This window comes from Microtus ochrogaster, chromosome 16, assembly GCF_000317375.1.
Source record: "Microtus ochrogaster isolate Prairie Vole_2 chromosome 16, MicOch1.0, whole genome shotgun sequence".
NCBI lineage: Eukaryota > Metazoa > Chordata > Mammalia > Rodentia > Cricetidae > Microtus > Microtus ochrogaster.
The window spans coordinates 44977448-44986183 of record NC_022018.1 but is presented as its reverse complement, the minus strand read 5'-3'; positions in this window follow the sequence as shown (position 1 = coordinate 44986183).

Genomic DNA, 8736 nt, shown 5'->3' with positions numbered 1-8736 from the left:
TTCTGCAAAGTCCATTGACTATTCTTCCTTTTTTTCAAAGACAGAGACTGACCAAATGATTGTCTCAAGGCTGGGTAGAGACATCTGGACACTCTCTAACCTATCTAGAACTCAAGAAATTATTTGTTTCTTCTCATTCTTATGTGACTTCCTAAACAACTAGACATGAATACAGTTAACTAGGTTAACTTTTTCACTTTAGAAATAACCAGAATGTTTATGAAGTTGGTCAAATAAAAGTAAATCATAAGATATTTCCTAGCTTTCTTATAATTGTCAAGAAACACAATGTGGAAAGAGCCCTCTATCAAAATGTGCATATCAACAATATAAAGGATGAACATTCACTATTGCACAATTGTGGTCCAGGGATACCTTAGGAGGGAAGAGATGATACAATGGAACTCCTTAATGCCTGTATGATTGTAGAGATGAACGGTCCTTGTTGGGACTCTTGTCAGTCAGAGGACTGGGGGCAGTTTGCTCTACCCAGATGGGAACTGTGAGCAGCCACGAAGAAAAGGTTCAAGTTGTAGTATGTGCCAAGTTTGATGAGTAAGACATACTGATTTCAAGTGGGCCCAAAGCACTGTAGGGCCTGTGGCATCAGGTGTGATGCTGTAGGTGTTACCAACAAAGCTACATCTGGATGTTCAAGACTGTGTGCAGGGTTGCCTCTGATGGATGCTTCTGAGACCCAGATAGGGACAAACTATATGAGTGCCAAGAAGCTTGAAGGAAGAGCCATGCAGACTAAAAACCAGATATTTGCTTAGAGAAACTGAGCCCTGGTTCCTGTCACCATGGCTTGGGGGCTTTCTTTCCCAGAGGGAAAGATCCCAGGGTCAATAAGAATTGACAAGAGCCTTCAAAGGCATTGAGAAACTCTCTGTTGTAGCAGGAGGAGCTGGCTTGTTGGGGTTTCTGTCCTGCCCAGTCCCCTAGCCATTTTAGTTCCAGAGAAAATCACACAGAGGTCTCCATAACTTATAAACTGAATGGCCCATTAGCTCTTGTAGCTTATATTGACCCATTAAGAATATTCCTGTTCCCATTGCACCGCCTCTACCTCCTGTCTGGTTGTCTTGCCTATACTCTCCTGCTTGGCTACTGGCCAATCAGCGTTTATTTAAAATAAGATTGACAGAATACAGACAATTCTCCCGCACCACTCTTTGTTACAGCTCTGGCTGTCCCTGGGACTAGCTTTGTAGACCAGGTTGGCCTCGAACTCACAGAGCAGAGATCCACCTGTCTCAGCTTCCCAAGTGCTGGGATTAAAGGCATGTGCCACCACCACCTGGTGAGAAAATTGTTTTCAAGAAATGAGGAAAAATTGAATCTTCTCATTGGAAACAGCATTGAGGGGCAAGCATATTAATTCTTTAAAAAGCCATACATTGCATACTTCCTAGTGAATTCCATGCTTTCAAAGACAAGGAGAAAACTACAAAGATCCTAAAGAGAGAGACTAGAATGTATCCCTTGGAAAAGAGAAAAATCTCATTGGTGCCAAATTCCTCATTAGGGGCACTTGATACTAACAGTGACCAAAGCAAAGTTGTAATGGAAATTACTTTAAATTTATATTTATCTATAATTTAAGAATGAAAATGAAAACCATGAGCAGTTTGCACCACTTCCAAAACATTTATTAAATGATTACTTAAAAATGTACTCCAACCATATAAAATATTAATTCAAGGAAAAGATAAATGGAATATAAAAAATGAAGCAAATGAATAATGGAAACTCATAGCTTAGCCTAAGTAGTACTAATGGCATTGCTTTGAATCTTCTGCTAATAATGAAGAAAATGTCTCTAAAAGTCCAGGCACAGACTGGGTAAATATAATGAAGCTTTCCTTCTTGCCTTAAATTCTACATATAAGGGGCTGGATAGATGGCTCAGCAGCTAAGAGCACTGGCTGCTCTTCCAGAGAACCCAGATTTGATTCCCAACACCTACATGGTGATTCACAATGTAACTTCCAACTCCTCTGACCTCTGTGGACACCCAAGCATTTATTCTGTGCACAGCCATACATGCAGGGAAACACCTGTGAATGTCAAATTTAAAATAAGCTTAAAAAATACATATGAGAGAAAAGTTCCTTTTTCTAATTTTTTTAAAAAGATACTTTTATAATTATGTACATATGTACGTGTTTGTGTGTGTGCACATGTGTGTGCACATGCATGAACACCTGAGCCTATGCACAAAGACTGGAAGAAAGCGCCAGACACCTTTCCCTACCACTTTCCACTGGCTCCTTTGATGCAGAATCTCTCCTTGAACTTGGGGATCTGCTAGGCTGAAAAGCAATGAGCCTCAGAGATTCTCCTGCCTTCACCCTTCTTGGAGCTGGGGTTACAGGCATGCATGGGATGCCCAGCTGGCTATGTGGATGCCAGCTATCTGAACCCATCTTCAGGATGGCATAGCAAATGCTCTTAGCCACGGGCCATCTCTCTAGCTCTTCTTTTCTAAGTCTTACAATGGTTTAATTTCCCTATTAGTCTAGCTACAGTACCGTGTCTATGCTGACTTGAAGACGAATGATGGACAGCCTTACCATTGCCTTCAGAAATCTCACTGTTTGAAGAACATGTTCAGGAGCTGAGGAGATGGCTCAGCAGTTAAGAGCACTGGCTGCTCTTTCGGAAGACCTGGCTTCAGTTCCTGGCACCCACATGGCAGCTCACAACTGTCTGTGACTCCTGTTCCAGGGGATCTGACACCCTCACACAGACATAAATATGGTCAAGACACCGATGTACATAAAATACAAATAGATAAATTATTTTTAAAAAATAATGTGTTCCTAGTAGAGCTTGGGTGAGTGGTTGTAACTGACTTTCATGAAAATTGCCTCAAGAGTCCTCTCATTCCTTCGCTGCTTCGGAACAAAACAAAATCCATGGGATCCTGACAGGCGTTTCAGGCAGCCTGATCTTGCTGACGTCACAGGGGAGGGCTGTGGACTTTTGATGCTTGTCCCTTCACCTTAGAGAAGTCTTCCTGAAGTGTGTAGAAATGGACAAGGGATTGCTCAAACAAAGCTTCCTGATACCAAGATGTTGTCGATGGAAAACTGACGTTCCAAGAACCACAACCTAAAGCTACTGTAGAAACAAAGGCTTTTCTTTTGGAGATGCTTCTTGGTAAATTTCTCATAAGATGAGATGGTTCCCAATAGCATGTGATTTTTTTCCCCACCCTCCCCACTCTTTTCTTAATTTTTTCCCAGACTGTGTGATACTTAGAGAATCTGTAATGCCTTCCCCTTCCTGTGTGGAGCATGAGGCCCACATCCTAATAAGTAAATTTTCATGTTTTTGATTATGAAATACACACACAAAGATTATATATATACATATATATATACACATACATACACACAAACATACAGATATACATGGAATGTGTATGCCATGTTTACACATTTATACATACATACGTACACACACATACACCAATATGGAGAAGAGAGAAAGTCAGAGACAGGGCAGGGGGCAGGGCTGAAGATTCTGTCAAGGTTGTACACTTTCATCTGAGTTCATGACTTTTACATAAAAAGACAAAGGTTCTTGAGGCCTGAGAATAGCATATCTGTGGTTTTCTAGCATCACACCGATGTCAAACTCGATAACGGGACAAAAGGAAGTCTTAGGAGCCCATTTGGAATATGCTTACAGGAGGCCGAACGATGGTTGCACAGTGGCGAGAAAAGAGTGGTGCCAGGAGGAAAGCAGGAGGCACATTTAGTGAGACCTGACTTGTGAGGTGAGAGAGGGGTCTGGGTTACCTTGGAATATGTTGACTTTAAGATCCCAATGGGACATCCAAGAGGAGGTGTTGAGACAAGTTCCTCACCGTGCTTAGCCCTATAGGCCAGGCTGTCCTTGAACTCACAAAGATCCACTTGCCTCTGCTGGGCCTAAAGGCATGCCCACTGTGCCCGGTTCTTCCAAGGACAGACACACATGTTGGAAGGGGAATTAAAGGTGAGCAGTTTTAAATTTGGGGTTTACTGCATTGAGGAGATGGCTCAGTGGGTAATAGCACTTGGTGTCAAGCCTGACCACCTGAGTCTCATCCCCGGAGCCCACATGACAACCTGAGTTTGATTCCTGGAGCCTGTGCTGGAAAGAGAGACAACTCTCACACACCATCCTCTGACCTCCAAACCATGGCATGCACGTGCCCAAACACACTTATGCCATAAATAATTACAGTTGGTTTTAAATGTAGGGAATTGTTGTGTATGGGTTACAGCTGTGGGGAAGTCACTTATATCAGGCAGACACTCTGGCCTTGGGACTGGCAATGTTCTCTCCCCAGCCTACAAGCTCACTATGGCCTGTATCAGCCCATTTCCACCATTGAGTGTAACACCTTTGGCCAGATCCCTCAGGAGAGCAATCATTTGGGTTGCACATGTAGTTCAGTGGAAGAGCGCTTGCCTAGCCTGCTTGAGGCCCTGATTTGGTTATGAAAGAAAGAAACAAGCAAGCAAAAGAGGGAGCAAGCATTCAAATATATGAGTCTATGGGGGCCTTTCTCATTCAAAGCACCACACAATCCACTTCATAGGTTTGGATGGTTGAGGAAGCACTCCAGAGTGGGCTGTGTGTGTGCACAAGCACGCATGTGTGCGTGTGTGCTGGGCCGGGTCTCATGGAACCCAGGCTTCAACTTGCTATGTAGCTGAGGTTACCTTGAACTTCTGATTCTCCTGCCTCCACCTCTGGACACATACTGGTATTCCAGCCCCAGCTACTGAGTGCTGGGATCGCAATGTGAACTTCTAGCTTACAGCTCACTAGTGTTTTGTTGTTGTTATTCTTAGAATACAAAGAAATGCATTTCATTACAGCATTATCTGCAATTTTTCAAGCTATTTATTAATTGGGTATGGGGAATTTAGGTATATATGCTATAGTGTACATGTGGGGGTCAGAGGACAGCTTAGGGGTGTCATGTTTCTATATGAGTTCCAGGGTTCGAACTCAAGGATGTCATATTTGGTAGCAAGAGCCCCTGCTCTCTGAGCCATCTCACTGGCCCTATTATGTCATTTTCATACTTTGATTTTGTTGATTCTCCTTTTCCCCCTTTGTCCTGGTCAGTTATTGATGTGGGAAGTCCTTCTGTACATGTGTTGCTTTTATTAGTTAATGAATAAAGCTCTTTTGGCTGATGGTTTAGCAAAGTACAACCAGGTGAGAAATCCAAACAGAGATATAGAGAGAGAGTAGGAGGAGTCAGAGAGATGCTATGTCACTGTCGAAGAAGGCCGATGCCATGGAGCTGTCCAAGAAGCAAGAGGTAACAAACCACGAGTCTCGTGGTAAAATACAAAATAATAGAAATGGGCTAATTTAAGATGTAAGAGCTAGCTAGAAATACGCCCGAGTCATCGGTCAAACGGTGTTGGAATTAATATAGTTTCTGTGTGATTATTTGGGTCTGAGCAGCTGGAAAATGAACACTTACAAGTTCTTGTCCACTTGACATAAACTAGAGTCACCTGAAAAGAGGGACGGCCTCCACCCAACCGGCCTGTGGGCGTGTCTTTGGGGGTACTTTCTTGTTTGATGACAATGTGGGAGGCCTGGCTCACTGTGGGCGATACCACTTCTAAGCACACAATCCTGGGTTATCTATGAAAACAAGCTGGGCAAGCCATGAAATGAAACCAGCAACCAATGTTCTTCTGGGGTCTCTGTTTCAGCAGCTACCTCCAGGTTCCTGCTGTGAGCTCCTGCCCCAACTCTCCTAGATGATTGACTGTCTGTACCCTGTAGACTGAAAGAAACCCTTTCCACCTCCAGAGTTGCTTTGGCCATGGTGTTTAGCACAGCAACGGAAAGCAAACTAGGACCCTCTTCTCCACTATGCCCTACCCCTGTCTTCTACCCTTCCATCATAAGCAGTACCTTTTCAGCTTTCTTTTTTTTTTAAATTATTTTATGTGCACCGGTGTAAAGGGTCAGATCCTGAGTTACAGACAGTTGTGAGCTTCCATGTGGATATTGGAAATTGAACCCATGTCCTCTGGAAGAGCAATCGGTGCTATTAACCACTGAGTCATCTCTCCAGCCCCCCCCTTTCAGCTTTCATGTTACAGGTGTTCTATTATACCCCATCCCTTAAGTTGAAACCTCTTTTACCCCTTCTGTGGTCCCTTTCTGGTTATATGACATTCATCCAGGCTCATACTCATACATATAATTTATATACATAACTTAGATGCTAGGATCCACATAGGAGAGATATCATATGGTATTTATCTTTCTGTGTCTCTTAAAATAAGCGTGTCCATTTGTTTTTCTATAAATTTCTCTTCCCTTTTTGACAAAACAAATTCTATTACTTATTTTCATTAGCCATTCATCCTTCGATGAACATCTAGTCTTTATTGTGAATAAAGTCGAAATAAACACAGTATGTAGTAGGACATAGAGTCCTTTACCCAGTGGTGTTTTAGAACACCCCCACCTCTTGCTTTGTCTTGTTCAGCCTCCCATCTGCCCTTCTGCTGGTTTTGGGGGTTATTTCTGTTTCATCTTTGGCCTCACCCTACCCACTCTATCTTGGATGGGTGAATGAATTAGATCTAGAGCACAGATAAAAGTATGGGCACATGCCACTTATCATCCAGGGATGGGCAGTAAAATGTGTCACCAAGCAGGTTCATCTTTGTGCAAACACCACAGAGTGATTTATGTAACCTGGATGGCCTAGGTCAATCACTACCCCTGTTCTTGATGCCAATAAGATATGGTAAACATGAGGTGTTCAAGGCTGCCGCCCACATAATGTGGCCTTTTCCTTTTTTTTTTTCAAGTTAGAAGATCTGCACTTTAAAGTAACAACATAAAAGTTAAAGATGGCATACTAAATGTACAAACGAATAGCAGATTATTGTATATGTCCATCTTTGCTTTGCTGTAGTTCTCTACAAGGTAAGGGGTGTTTGTGCCTCATTGACACACACAAGAGGAATGCTTTGGACTGATGTAACAGACCTGGAAAAAAGGAAGGTACTCTAAAGAGAAACTGTGTCTCCAAGTCTATCAAACTATTGAAACATTAGCCTCTAAAGAAATGAGAATTTCCCCGCTCCAAATCTCACCCAGAGGGGGAGAGGGCCCCAGTCAGAGGGGAACTTGTCTCCCAGAAAGAGATTTCACAGGGTTCTAACAACTTGACAAACCACCTTACAAGGTGAGCCTGAAGCCCAGACAGCCATGGGCCATACCTTGTTGGGAACTGCATATCCTAGGCCCTCTATTCGAGCTTTGCTCTTAGTCAGGACCCCAAAGAAGGACTTGGGAGGGTTCACCAGCTCACTCATCCATCCAGTGTGGTCGCAAATTTCCTTTTCCAATTTTCACACTTATTAAACTCTTTTAATAGGCTCATCAAGGATGGGTGACTGAACCTGGGTTGGGGCACAGGCTCTGGGCCCCCAAATCTGAGATGCTAGGATGACTGTTAAAGTCACTAAGCAGTAAGAACTTTCCAACTTCATCACAACCTTCTAGAGTCTCTGTGTTCAGCCCACTGTTGTATTGAGATAAAGTCCCACTCGGTAGCGCAGGCTGGTCTTGAACCTTTAGCAATCCTCTTACCTCAAACCTCCTGAGTGCTGGCATTGTGGCGAGAGTTAGCATGTGCAACTCTGTGCGGTCCCTCGTTAATCATAACATCATGACTCCAGATGGGCCAGCATTTCGACATGAGGAGTTGCCTCTGTGACAGGAAAGCAAGTCCTTTGTGAAGTAATAGAGCAGGGCCAGCCCAGCTATGTCATAAGGTACAAGTCTTTAACTGGGAAGCTTATGGGACAAAAATCTACGGATAACTGCAGGCAAGAAACTAAAGATATCCTCATCTGCTTGTTTTTTGCTACTCTGACTTTGGAAGAAAGATCATCTTCATAGTGAGATTGATGGAGGAGGCTGGCAGTTTGGGAGTGGAAAAAAATCTGAAGTAGTCACCGCAAGCAGTGGAAATGTTCAGGCAACAAAGTATCCCTGTTAGAGCTTGGATGGTAGTGAGGCCAAGCGAGGCAGCAGGCAGTGATGGTGCCCAGCCTGATACAGCAGTATTTACGGCAGGAATGGAGATGCTGGATGCCTGACTCCATTCTGAGAACGTCCAGATTGATATAACCAGGAGGTAAAGGGGAGAAACCTTGGAAAGGTTGCTCCAAGAGAGGTTTGTGTGACAGATCATCAGAAGGAAACTGAACCATTCATTTCCCCTAAAAATGGAGTGGGAGGCTATTTAAAGAAGTGGGTGTCGCCTGGTGGCGCGCCCCTTTAATCCCAGCACTCGGGAGGCAAAGACAGGTAGATCTCTGTGAGTTTCAGGTCAGCTTGATCTACAGAGTGAGTTCCAGGACAGGCTTCAAAGCTACAGAGAAGCCCTGTCTCAAAAAACAAAACAAAGCAAAAAACAAACAAACAAGCAAAACCATGCATGTCTCAGCTGGGAGGTGGTGCACATTTTTAATCCCCGTACTTGGGTGAGAGTGGAGGGGCAGAGACAGGGCAGGTGGATCTCTGTGAGTTTCAGGGCAACCTGGTCTATAGAGCGAGTTTCACCATAGCCAGGGCTGTTACAAAGAGAAACCCTGTCTTGAAAAAGAAAAGAAAGAAAGAAAGAAAGAAAGAAAGAAAGAAAGAAAGAAAGAAAGAAAGGGAAAGGGAAAAAGGAGGAGG